Raw genomic sequence first — 14,331 nt, forward strand, 5'->3', positions numbered from 1 at the left:
CTGATCACCATCTGTTCCGAGGAGATCAGAAGGGAAACAAAGGCATAACATTTTCCACGGTAAGTTCAGATGAAAACTTAACGCGAAAAAGATGCACTTCTATATAACCCCAAAGCACGCAAAGTTTCCAGTTGCATGAATAAAAAGCAAGTACTTAAGGCTTGCTGGAATCGCACTGTAGTGCTGAATGTTTCTGGTCGAATGTACTCACCTGAAATGCACAAGCCAAATGTCTAAATCACGCCTGTTCTATGCACTTCCAGGAATCACAGTCCAACCGAAAGATACGCACTCAGCGCTCTGACCGGCTCGCACTGGCTAAAGCTTTAGCGTCTCCCTAAGAAACAGCTGCCCATTCCTCCTCCAAAGATGCACCACATCAGCATACAGAGTCGGCTAGATTCGGATAATTTTTGCGTTGATGAGTGACTCACGTGTCATAGGCGAGTGCGTGGTTGTCAAAGGCGTTCCTCCTTCAGCAGCCATCTTTCAACATGACTGATCCGCCTACACGCTGAGATAATAGGCCTGCATGCCTGAGCCAAGCAATGCTGTCGTCAGTAGGTGATCGCAGGCGTCCGCGACGAGATAGATCTTCAACGTTTTGTTTCTCATGGTAAGGGGCGAATGCCCAAACGGCGTCGCTTTGGCGTGCGCTAATCCGATGGGCAACTTCCTATGCTGAAAACGTCTGTTGGCCCAATGTGGCGTTGCGTGCATCGACTCAGCTGTAAATGACCCTCTGAGGCACGGTAATATGCTGAACAGAGTGGCCTAGCTGGATTCACCTGTTCACGATTGGAGGCACAACGTATTCTAATGAATCCACTGAAAACGCAGGTTTACTTTCACTTCCATTACACAGGTGGCTTTGTTGTTGTCCAGACAGTATTTAGATAGAGATTTCCAATGAAAAATCAAACACACACACAGACTAAATCTGTACAAGTCATGAGGACGGTACAAAACTATTTTTTCGGAAGTTTTACTTCCACTCATTTGGTTGAGAAGATACTTGTAGTGTTTTCCAATGATTATTTTATCCTTTTGATGGTAACACGTAAGAAGTATCTGGCCATAATGTTTCTCGCAAATGAAGTCTGCTCCACCTTTCTTGTTGCAGACTAAAAAGCTTCCGTCGAATTGCTTTGAATGCTGTATTATTTCTGGTATGGAATGGCGGATCCTCGTCTCATCCACAGCAACAACGTGGTGCAAACAAATCTTTCGGATTATTTATAAAATCTTTCAGATGTTACTGAGAAATTCGTTTACACATATGCTTTTGGTCAAAAGTCAAGAAATTTGTCAACTATCTTTGGAAAACTTTCATCCATCATTCTTTCACTCTCTGCACCTCTTTTCAGAGCCCAGGTAGCGTGAAATTATTTTCGAGCAGTCCATGTGTGGTAGGAGACGTCAACTGAAAAAAAATGAATGTCATCACTTATTGGCTCAGTTTGCCCAACCACAAAGGTACTTTACCAATGAGAAGACTCGGACTTTGAATGTAAGAACTACTGAAACATCCATTCCGTTAACTGACTTCCACGTATTCCCATAGCTTCCAGAGCCCCACTTAATGAATGGAAGTCTATACAATGTAAAAAGTTTGTGAAAATATATTGACCTAAAAACAATTATATCGTAAAAATAAGTGCGATTATTGCCGGCAACACTAAAGTAACCGTTTTTGAATAAATTATTGATAAGGTATATGTTTGTTTATGCGACCAAAAAAAAAACTTTTCTTTTGTCCTGCCCAAACATGGTGTTCCACCATTATTGGTGTATTATGTTAATTACCTAACTTTATGTCGGGCCTGGCGTTCTAGTGATAAGGCATTTTATCGCAAACTGGAAGAGTGCTGGATCGATTCCCAGCTAAATCAAGGAAATTTGCGATCGACCTTCAGTCTAGCCTTCTCAACGATGTAGTGGCTCTCCAGGAACGACACCAGGTTCGGGTTCCATCTTAAAATGTAGCTCCCCTTTCCTGGTTGGATAGCTGGAGCACGATTAAGGACACATAAGTCGCCGAAGTGGTGTCCAATTGAAAGACCTTCGCCCTGCCATTGAGCAACACGAAATTATTATTGTTTTCTGTATAGAGAACATTCATCCATTTAGTTCGTGCAGCATTTTCTATATTCTTATAAAGAAATTCGTCGCGTGGGCAACTCAGAGAGGAACATACAGCATTTGACAATAGAGCTCGAACTTATTAGCACAAGCGTCATGAAACACAATGTTTATCATGGACAGTCCTAGCATAAATACAGTAATCTTTTCATGTCACTACAAGACTACGACAAGGAGAGGACGGTCTTTCTTCCCCATTGCTCAATCTAGTATTAGAAAAGGTGGTCCTGATCTGAAAGAAAGAAGTAAGAGGAGTAACTGTTGGAAGAGTAGGTCAACCTAAAATTCAACTCTGTTGGCATTTTGAGGTGTCAGGTATTTTGCCGTATATCAGTATCGTTCATGCTCGATATTTCAACAACGTGAGTTGTTATCTTCGTCAGATGCAACCTAAGACTGCCTGTCGAGTAGTTTCTTTTTTTTTTTCTTTACTCATTTTATTTCTTCCTCTTGTGGAGTAAGGCGGGCCCTCTAGTGCATGCATACTCGCTCGTCATCGGCCAATGTTTTAAGCTACCGTTTATTCTTTTTTGCGTCTTTATTATGATTGCAGTGTTGCTTGGAAGGGGTGTTTGGTGGAGGGAATGTTTACTACTGTCTCCCAATTGGTGGGAATGAGTAGAAATTGCAAGGGACAGTTCTGTTATTTGACTTACAGCTGTGGGGAAACCTTAGAAAAAAAATAGCCAGAACTGTTGGTGTTTGCACATTTTGGTATTTGGACTTCACCTGAATGGTCACCAGCCTATTTCCGTAGATGAACAACGGAATCCATACGCCCATAGACTGAAACGGGTCCAATATTTATACCTACGGCCTTCCGCCTCCACAATCGGTTCCAAGCATACCGTCAGCACTCAGCTCCCACTAGCAGCAGACGTTCCCTCTTCGGTCTGGTGGGCCAGGCCGAGCGCTGGTGTTTCGTCTTCAGTCCATTGTCCCTCTCCGCACGCTGGCGTTTTGTTTTTAATCCGGTGCGGTTCTACGTGTTCCTTCTGCGGCCCGCTCCCACTAGAAGCGTACTGCCACTATCTGTATTTGGTCCAGTGCGCCTGGTGCTCTTTCTCGGGTTCAATCCCCATGCCCACATTCTCAGTTGTTCTTTTTGCGGAGTTCTACTGCTGCCCCCGTTACGTTTTCAGCAACTCCAGAGCAGGAACCAAGGCTCTATTGAGTTGGTGCCCGGTTTCACGATCCGTGAGGTTTTCGTCACCTTTATCTCTACAGACTCTCTTGTAAATCGGTCCCAGTATCTGGGGATCTCTGCCAAAACCTTCGTTTCACCATAGTTATGGAATGATTTGAGTTCCAGACAGTGGTCGGCAATAGCTGATATAGTGCATGTCATAGTCGGGTGTGCCTCTGATGTTCTTTCAGTATGGCATCCACTGACTTACTCGTTTGGCAATGTGTGACATGCCACATTACCAAGATATATTATAAATTCGTGGTTTTCGTAGTCTCAAATCATCTTTCACAGTTCCCTTCATGCTCTTATTTTGGTGGGTGTGCAGAACATACACTTGATGTTATGCTTCCTGCGAATACCACTGATTTTGGCAGAAGGACATATACTCTGCAATCTTTGCATCATCTTGTTCTTCTTGAGGACCATGTGGTGGAATCGTTGGCTGAAGAGCATTCTGAATTTGTCTGGCAATGTAAAAATGGCTCTGAGCACTATGGGACTTAACATCTGAGGTCATTGGTGAGGTCATCAGTCCCCTAGAACTTAGAACTACTTAAACTTGACTAACCTAAGGACATCACACACATCCATGCCCGAGGTAGAATTCGAACCTGCGACCGTAGCGCTCGAGCGGTTCCAGACTGAAGCGCCTAGAACCGCTCGGCCACACCGGCCGGCTGTCTGGCAATTTACTGTCACTCTATCTCGGTCTGACTAGGTGTATGCTCTGTAGAGCAATGTCTTCAGAACTCCATTGTCTGACATGGATTGCAGCTACAAATCAGTGTGTATAGGTTTACGGTACATACTGTAGCCATATGCTCTCATTTGACAAGTACTTCCAGAAATGACAGCAGGCCATCCTTTTCCAGCTCCATGCTGAAGTTAATACTCGGCTGGACTGAATAAAGGTATTCCAAAAACTCTTGATCCCCTCCATATCATGAAGCCGTATAACAAATGCACCACCCCTATGCTTGAAGAAGCAAATGGGTTTGTATCTAGCTGTCTCTAATGACTTCTCTTCAGATCATTCCACGAAGATATTGTTAACCACTGGAGACAGAGGACTGACCATCTCTGTTTGTAATACTGGTCTCCATGCAGAAAATAAGTTGAGGTCGGTACATACGTGAACGGGTCCAACGTATCAAATTTCTATGGAATCAGTACCAATGAGTCTATCAATGGCACCCTGGTGAACAGGGATACCATGTCAAAACTAACCATATTCAGATTCGGTAATGTGTAGTTGCTTGAGACGTTGGAAGAAATCCACCCAGTTGCGTATGTAGTGAATACACTTCCCTACATATTGGAACAGCCGTTTCTTCAAGCACTTGGCTGTTGGATACGTTGATTTACCAGTGTCGCTGACAGCTGGGCGCATTTTCACACCCTCTTTATGTGCTTTTGGCAGCCTGTATAGACCAAGAGTAGTTGGTGTACTAGATCGTAGTTGTTTGGTGAACTCGTGAGGCGTATTGACATCCTTCAAGAGAGCCCTGGCTCTCTTGTCCAATTTATCCATAGGGTCACATTTCAGAATCTGTATGCAGGTTCCTCCAGAAGTTGACACAATTCCTAATCATAATTAGGCTGCTGCAAAACGACTGTGGAGTTCCCTTTGTTTTCTGGCAGCACCACAATGCGATAGTCTTTCCACGGCAGCCTCTCATCACTTGAGATTTTCCATTCTGGAGGGATTATTTTGCTGAGAGCTCTACAGGTCTCCCAGTGAATTTCTTCTGCAACATTGGGTGGGAGTCTGTCGGTTACTTGCTGCCCTGCAGTGATGAAACCTGAAATGGTCAGCTTTCTGTGGGGTTGAAACACTGCTTTTTCAAAGTGGTGTTATCAAAATGCTTGCCACTCAGGCTAATTACAGTGCGAGGGCAATCTATCAGCTGTGCTTTCTCACTCATGCGGTCGAACTTCACAGAGTGGCATACTGAAGTATTCTTCTTTGCGCACTCTCGTAGGGACCAAGTGGCAATGTCTACCCTGTCGCATTCTTCACCTGCTAAGAAGTCTGCTTCCTGGTTACCACATCTAACCTGTGGCGCATATCTTGAATCCTCCTTCACAAAATTGCCGTGCTCTTCCGACGTTTTATTTTCTTCGTCACTCTGGAGTTAATGTGATGCTTAAGCCTGGCGGAAACAAGCAGTGAGTCTCCATCTCAGCTCCAAAAGTGAATGCAAAGCTCACCAAGATACTTTAGAATTTGGCAAATTTGTTACTTCACACACGAATTGTCGCGAAAACGAAAAAATAAATAAATAAAAAAAAATAAAAAAGAAGATCTGGTAAAGCATATTCAGCGATGAGTCCTCTGAATGTCACGGAATGATGAAGCATGTGTATTCTGTTCTACTAGAGTTATCGGTCTGTTACAGATCCTATCTTTTCCTCTGTCTTCCTGGACCCCTTTTTCCATTTCCTTTGTATTTATTTATACTAGGAGTCTCTTGGGAACTATTCTTCATAGGTTATCACCATATATTTTCATATTTTCTTTCAACTTTTCGTTTATGCTTTATATGTTTAGTCTGTTTTTTTTTATATCAGTAAGTCTGATTCTGCCTGTTCTATTGCATCGTTGGTCATCTTAGAAGCCTCATCTCCGTTCTCTCGTTATGCATCTTGTTTCCCACGCATGAATCACTTACAAGACTTTAATCAAGCATTTGTTATAAAGCAAATCAAAAAACTCGTGTTATTTCGCACATATGTGAAGAAGAAAGAGACGAATATGAAAGACTTCGGTGCAAAGAAAAGTACGAAGGGAGCTGTTACGTCGGCCACAGACGGCCCCTGCCAGGCAGACTACAGTCAAGACACCCCTGTGTACCAAATAACATACACAAGCACTTGCAGGCGCAGCCAAGAGGAAAACAATTCTACAAAACAAACAGAACTTGCTAGTGACTAATGCGAACCTTTTTCTGCAGAGGTCGCCTCACAGATACAGGGAAACTTGGAGTACTCCGCCAACCTCCGCCGGCTTTATAAGGCCAGCGCAACAGCAGTACAGCCAGTTCCTCGCCGAGCTAGGACCAGCTCCGACGGACCTCACTGACGCTCTTGATGAATGGTCGTCTACATGTTATTTGTTTTTGTGTGTATATAGTTATTGTTCGAGAAGTATAGTTCAGTTTCAATAAACGACATTATACTGACAAGGGAACCTTCAGAAAACAGGAGGAAGTTGTGTGGAACTATGAAAAAAATAAGCAAATTGTACTAACTGAGTAGTTCATGCGCAAGATAGGCAACATCAAGGATAGTGTTTGCTGAGGAGCGCCGTGGTCCCGTGGTTAGCGTGAGCAGCTGCGGACCGAGAGGTCCTTGGATCAAGTTTTCCCTCGAGTGAAAAGTTTAATTTTTTATTTTCAGACAATTGTTATCTGTCCGTCCGTCCGTCCGATGCGAGGTAACTGCGCCGTAATATGGGGACGCTACACCTAAACAAACATCGAAACACACGACGTCAGTCGACAACATATTCCTGTCATGTGTCGCACATGCCATCACCAGTGTCGTATAGAATATATCAGACACGTTTTCCTGTGGAGGAATCGGTTGACCTATGACCTTACGATCAAATGTTTTCGGTTCCCATTGGAGAGGCACGTCCTTTCGTGTACTAACCGCACGGTTTTGCGGTGCGGTCGCAAAACACAGACACTAAACGTATTACAGTGAACAGAAACGTCAATGAACGAACGGACAGATCATAACTTTGCGAAAATAAAGAAAGTAAACTGTTCACTCGACGGAAGACTTGAACCAAGGACCTCTCGTTTCGCAGCTGCTCACGCTAACCACGGGACCACGGCGCTCCTGCGCTTACATTATCCTTGATGTTGTCTATCTTGCACAAGGACTACTCAGTTTGTATATTTTGCTTATTTTTTTCATAGTTCCACACAACTTCTTCCTGTTTTCTTGATTGATCTGTGTTCAGTTTTTCAAGGCCTGCCAACTGTGCCAACTTATAACTAAATTTGAGGGGGGTGCAATGGGGAGGTTCCCTTGTGAGTGTTCCACAATACTGAGAATTCTAAAGGAGCGATCACTAAGTACAGCCTGAAAAGAGTGGGCTAGCTGTATAAGAGAGCTTATTGGGAAATTCCGACTTGTCAGTGCCCGGCTAGTATAGTATCTGACGACAGGAATGCACCCTCGATTACGAGTAATTTGACGGTACACGGACAGAGAGCGAAAGAAGCTCTCAACCCAGCTGCAGTTTGTGGCGGTAGGCCTTCTACAAGTGATCAGGTGATTTGCGTACGGCCAGAGGAAATAGCTCCAGATGTTTATGCATTTCCAGTACAGACCTTACGAGGGGTCCTTACTGACTGGTCCACTTCGAATATTTTCACATTTTCAGGATCTGAAGGTCAAGACCCGCAAACCAATTTCCCAAAATAATAGCACTCAACTCTCGGAAACAAAACTTCAACAATTCGCCTTTCAAAACCTCGAGCGCTGTTCAGTATAAAACATCCTAATATCTCAATAGAGCTGCCGGTAACTGAGTGCGTAGCGTAAGATGTCGTATAATTGCGAAGTCACTGGCATGATTCTCGCCAGCAGAAACTTTTTTTTTTAATTTCATTCACTGCCTGACAAAAAAAAAAGCCGGTAATTGAGTGCGTAGCGTAAAATGTATAACTGCGAAGACGCTGGCACGATTCTCGCCAGCAGAATTTTTTTTTTTTTTTAATTTCATGCACTGACTGACAAAAAAAAGCGAGCGCTGTTATGGGCGTTCAAGGCCGAGGTTACGAGCGCGACAAAAAAGGTGAAGCATTCAGAAAACATGGTAGGATGTCCGTTTAACTTCTGTACAGGTATATACATCAATAGCTAGTCGCCGGCCGGGGTGGCCAAGCGGTTCTAGGCGCTACAGTCTGGAACCGCGCGACGAGCTTGCAAATTCCTTCGTCGTAAAATTCGGCCGCCTGCGCCTTCAACCACGTGGCGACTGTCTTTTGGGACAGAGAAGGTGTGATTTTTGTGGATTTCCTGGAAAGAGGCACTACAATAAACTCTCAAAGGTATTGCCAAACTCTGCACAACCTCAGAAGAGCAATACAAAACAAGCGCAGGGGAAAGTTGGGCTCAAAGATCTTGCTGATTTGCGACAACGCCCGGGCCCATACGGCAAATGCCACTCGTGAAGTTATCGAATCTTTTAAGTTGGAGTTGTTTCCTCATCCGCCGTACAGTCCCGACCTGGCACCGAGCGACTTACACTTATTCCCAGCAATGAAGAAGTGGTTGGCTATGCAGCGTTTTGATGACGACGCACAGCTTCAAGAAGAGGTAACCACGTGGTTGAAGGCGCAGGCGGCCGAATTTTACGACGAAGGAATTTCCAAGCTCGTCCATCGCTACGATAAGTGCCTTAATTTAAATGGTAACTATGTAGAAAAGTAGTATTTAAGTGTGGCTTTCATCTGTATATAATAAAAAAAATTTCCAACACTTTATTTATTTTTAATTCCAAAACGTAATGTACTTTGTGGATAGCCCTCGTAAGTGGTGTGAACAGCGTCAGATGTTGAGTGGTATCTGTGAAGGACACGGCGATGTCGTGAATTCGTGTGAGAAAGCATTATCAGCACCTGACAGGGTTTGATTGGGAGGGGCCTCATTGCGGTTCACCATTTGCCCGGCTTGTCGAATCGTTCGACATCACCACCACCTAAAGATAAGGCCGCAGCACGATCGGTATGACGTCATCCGAGCGGGCCAGGGTTGTAACATTACATGTCAACTTCATGATGAAACGCCAATCATTTCGTCAATGGTCATAGTTATTGTGATATTTCCTGTACAAGTAACAAATTTGAAAACTTTACAATGAAAAATTAAGTTCGCTACGATTTTGCGTTTGGTGCCTACCAAGTGTAGAAGTATGATACCGGAATTTCCCTACAGATGGTGCCAGCCGTCAGTGTAGGGCCCATGAGACCGCGTCTGCCGCGCCATCTGCTTCCTGCCACGGCTGACGACGAATATCAACACACAGTTAGAGATGGGTCGAACTCGTTCAGTCCCGTTAACTACTTCATGCATTTCACTCTTTGCCGTGAAGCGTTCAAATGAAGTAGTTCATTCATGAAGTACGGAAGCCTGGCGAAGTTGCCCAGTTCGCCGCTCAGCCGCGGCTACGCTCGCTTCGCCTCGCTCGTACAATACAGCTTCGTCATACTTCATGATTTTACCAACAGATGGCCGAACTATGCAGTAACGTGCACGCAACGTTTTACGCTCTTACACTTACAGCGTGTGAGTTAAATAGAGCATGGTCGAAGGGGACAAAGGAAAGATAAACAGAGAAGCCTGTCACATATAAAGAAGGTATTACATTTAATCTTGCTCGACATTTTCTCGTGAAGCGCCCAAAAAAGTCTTTATCTGCCAAATGAAACATTATTTGTTGTATTCATGGACTAAAAACTACGGCTACCAACGAAATGCAGTCCAATTTTATGTTCCTTTTAAAATTTAATCCAAAATAGAATGAGTATGTTTACCGCTGTCACAAAGTCTACACACCTACGTTAAGCAATTATTCAGAAGTTTTCCTGCAGATTTTATTTTTGTTGAGAATAATAACCCTCCATCAAAACGTAAACTATCACCTGTAGTCATTGGTACGATTTCAGGTAAAATCCCTCTTTCAGTGTTATTAACAAACCTATTTTCATGTTGGCTGTGCGTGCTCACACAGCCAGCCTCTTCGTTTGTATCTTTAATATTCATTTGTCTGCAAGCGCTGCCAACGGTTGGCTACCCGTAGACGCGAAGTTTGACTGCACAAATAGTCACGGGTAATGATGTCAGCACTGCAGGAAGCAACTGACGCTGCTTACCCCACGCCCCTCACGTCAACAAACCCTTGTAAACCTATCGTTCCCCACAAACACCGCGCGATTCGTCGACAGTTAGTAGAGGGAGGACTGAAGTGAAGGGAGAATGAGTGACGCCGATGTATTGGGAGAGAAGAGGGGAAGAGAGTGAGTGAACTTGTTATATTGCTCGAGAAGGCCGAAATGCACGCTAAAGCTCACGCAGGATGGCGTGAAGTCTGAAACAGGATACGTAATGAATGCTATAAAGAAAAGTACGTAGCTTCTGGAATACTTAACTTTAATCCATCATTTGTATACATCGTTCTTGATGAGACATGCTTCATACGATAACTATCAATTGCTATGGCGCCTTGCTAGGTCGTAGCCATTGACTTAGCTGACGGCTATTCTAACTATCTTGTCTGCAAATAAGCGAGGCTTCGTCAGTGTTGCATCGCTAGCAAAGTCGTCCGTACAACTGGGGCGAGTGCTAGTAAGTCTCTCGAGACCTGCCGTGTGGTGGCGCTCGATCTGCGATCACTGACAGTGGCGACACGCGGGTCTGACATGTACTAATTAGAGATGGGCAAAACTGTTCTTTTCAGAGATCGGATCAGAACTGTTCACTCCCTGAAATGAACTAGCTCTTTTTCATGACTCACCACTCATTCACAACAGAAAATAAATGGAAGGCACATTGCCCTTTAAACTTGGTTTATTCCAGTACTATACCTGTATTTTGATCTTATTTGATCCTATTTTGAAGTAACACGGATAATGAGTAAGAATTTTGTATTTTTTATTGAAATTTCCACGATATGACAAAGTTTTTGATTATTGATTTATTTTACGCTATCGTGGTTTTTTGGGTGATCGAAAAATGTTGTAACTTGAGATTTACATTAACAATATATTTGGCTGTAATGTATTAAAATTTCATTAACCTCGTACAAATACATCGCAAGCCATATATTTTTAAAGTGAACATTTCCTTCCGAAGACGCCTAAAATCGCAAAATCCGTACTACAATAAGAAAAAAATATATAAATTTGACTGTAAGAAAAAAGTGCTGCATATAGCCTTCCGCAGAACAAAACAAGGAAAATATTGGTGTATCACTTTTGCTATACGTTTATCGGTTCGCTCGTAATTAAAGTGTAAATTCGAGTGACCATAATAAAACATCCTATAGTAAGAGGAGCCGTCAGGAACCTAATCTGATCAGTTTAAACAAATAAAAATAAAATAAAAACAAATAATGTATACATAACATAATTATGTAATACACATAACGGTATTACTACGAAGAACAATATCCAGTAGAGATGAACTCTGATGCAGAGGCGCTGAGTCAAGCAGGTCGAGCCGCGAGCTGTATTACTGCGTGAGCTAAGACCGCAGAGACCAGAGTGACACCTGAGTTGCTTTGCTCAACGCTCTGGCTAGTCGAGAACGGTGGGGTGAGCGTTGAGCGGGCGAGTTCCGAGGGTGGGGGGAGCGGTGAACTGCCACCACTCACCCGCTCGGAGACAAATCGTCCGTTCTCTTGCGAGCAGGTTGTTGCAAGTAGTTCTTATGTTCTCCGCTAGGAGGCTCTCTGTCCTGTTGCTCGCATCAGCTGCCCAGAGGGCAGGACGTGCGACTGAAACGATCGCCGACGGAGTGCTATGCTAAGTTAAGGTGCGCCAGAGACTGCACGCGGCAGAGGAAGCACAGAGAGGGCACGGCATGTGTGAAACACAAAATCCAATGGGGCACTGCACAATGCAGGCAGCCAAGGCAGAAGCAGGGTAGAGGCCGGCGCTGGCTGTGTTGTGTGGCGTGCAGTGTGCTCTGACCAGCAGTGGCCCCACTGGTCTGCTCCGACTGTCTCTCTCTCTCTCTCTCTCTCTCTCTCTCTCTCGCTCTCTCTCTCTCTGCTGTGGGAAACGTCTGGAGCTACCGTTCTTTTTTTCTGAATCACTGATTGTTCACTCCTTTGAAAGATTCAACTCTATGAATTAGTTCAGGAGCAGATCCCCCATCTCTAGTACTAATGGACCGCGGCCGATTTAAAGCTACCACCTAGCAACTGTGGTGTCTTGCGGTGACACCACATTCCTCCCCCACAAATCGGCGAACGGTCGTGTTATAAGGCTTCCGCCCGCCGTGGGGAGGACCCCGTGTTGGTGTATGCGATGAGGTGGGGAGCCTAACAACAGGCGAGGCTGTGCCACCCGCACCTGGCCATTCGGTCCGAGGGGAGCTAGGAAACGCCTGAAAACCTAGTCCAGGGTGCACGCCAACATGCGGTGTATGCGCCCGTAAAGAGACAGGAGGGGCCGAAGGGTCGACCTCCATCGCGTCAGGGTACCCGACGCGCGAAGACGCCATGTGGTCCAGAGCGGGCAAGAGTTCCATGGCGGAGGACTGCTGGTCACGGGAAGCGATCGGCGGCGCGTGACCCAGGGAGGCGCTTGGCAGCTGCAGCGAAGCGTCCACTGTGGGCGGCGTCGACAGGAGAACAGGCGGCGGCGGCTGCGGCGGCGGCGCGTCGCCATGAGGCAAAATGGAAGGTAACACCTGGGGATGAGGCGAGCCAGTAGACGGGTCCCCAGGGCGCTGACCGGACGGCACCGTCGCTGAAAGCAGACGGGGAGTGGCAGAACCCGTGCGACGACAGAGGCGCAGCTGATTGAGATGCCGACGCACCTCACCAGAGGCCCCCAAAACCAGATACATAGCGCGGCCGAGGCAGTGAAGAATGCGTCCTGCGAGCCAACGCTGTGAATCTCGATAGTTGCGATAGTATACAACGTCGCCTGGAGCAAAAGCAGGTGGCTGCCGCTGCACAGGAACCTGATGCGGCGGATGCAGCAAAGACATCAAGGTGCGATGAGGACGACCGTGAAGCAACTCAGCCGGCAAGCGACCATCGCGGGGCTGAGAGCGATACGAGGACAAAAAGAGCAATAACGCGTCCTCCCGAGAATGCGACTCTTTCAACTTCAACATCTGTGACATGAAAGTCCGGACCAATCGTCCAGTGGCACCGTTTGACTGAGGCGAAAACGGCGCGGATGTCAGATGTTGAATACCATTGGCCTTGCAGAATGACTGAAATTCTGCGGACATGAATTGTGGGCCATTGTCGGAAACAATAGTCTGTGGAAGACCTTCAATGCAAAAGATAGTGGCTGTACGTGGAGGTACAGGCTTGTGCAGATGAAAAAGTGATGTCAAAGGTTTGTGGTCTGTGATGATGGTAAAGTGACGACCATACAAGAAATCATGAAACTTTGTAACACCAAAGACGAGAGCCAAAGCTTCTTTCTCTATCTGTGAATAATTGCGTTGCGCAGACGAGAGCAATTTGGACGCAAAGGCAATAGGGCGATCATGCGAACCATCTTTGTGCGCAAGCACAGCTCCGATCCCGAAATCCGATGCATCTACCATCAACAAAAGGGGTTTCTGGGGATCGAATGGCGTAAGACAAGTATTAGAAAGCAACGCCGATTTCAACTGGCGAAAGGCGCGCTCGCATTCCGTCGTCCAGACGAACGGAACACCTTTACGGCGTAAGTGATGAAGCGGAGCTGAAATGGAAGAGGCATTGCGCAGAAAGCGATGATAGTAATTTATTTTACCTAGCACACTCTGCAGCTGCTTCAGATTCTGCGGCGAAGGCAAGTCCTGTATGGCACGGAGGTGCTCTGGACTCAGATGTATGCCTTGGGCATTGATTACATGTCCCAAATATGGTAAGTCACGAGCAAAAAACACACATTTGTCCTTCCGCAAGGGAAGACCATTTTGTCGCAAGATCTGAAATAATATGCGGAGGTTGGCTAAATGTTCTTCTTCTGTCTTTCCGGAGATCACAATATCGTCCAGATAGTTTGCTGCAGTAGGGACCAACGCACAAACAGTTTTGCAGATATTGCTGAAACAATGCAGGGGCGGATGCACACCCGAATGGCAGTCTTTTGAATCGATACAAACCAAGATGCGTGTTAACCACCAATACGCACTGGGATTCTTCGTCCACTGGTATTTGCAAGTACGCATCTGCGAGGTCCAACTTAGAAAAATATTTACCCGGGCACAGTTTGTCAAAAAGATCTTCCGGGCGGGGTAAAGGAAAAGTT

Source organism: Schistocerca americana, chromosome 5 (assembly GCF_021461395.2).
Source record: "Schistocerca americana isolate TAMUIC-IGC-003095 chromosome 5, iqSchAmer2.1, whole genome shotgun sequence".
NCBI classification, from domain to species: domain Eukaryota; kingdom Metazoa; phylum Arthropoda; class Insecta; order Orthoptera; family Acrididae; genus Schistocerca; species Schistocerca americana.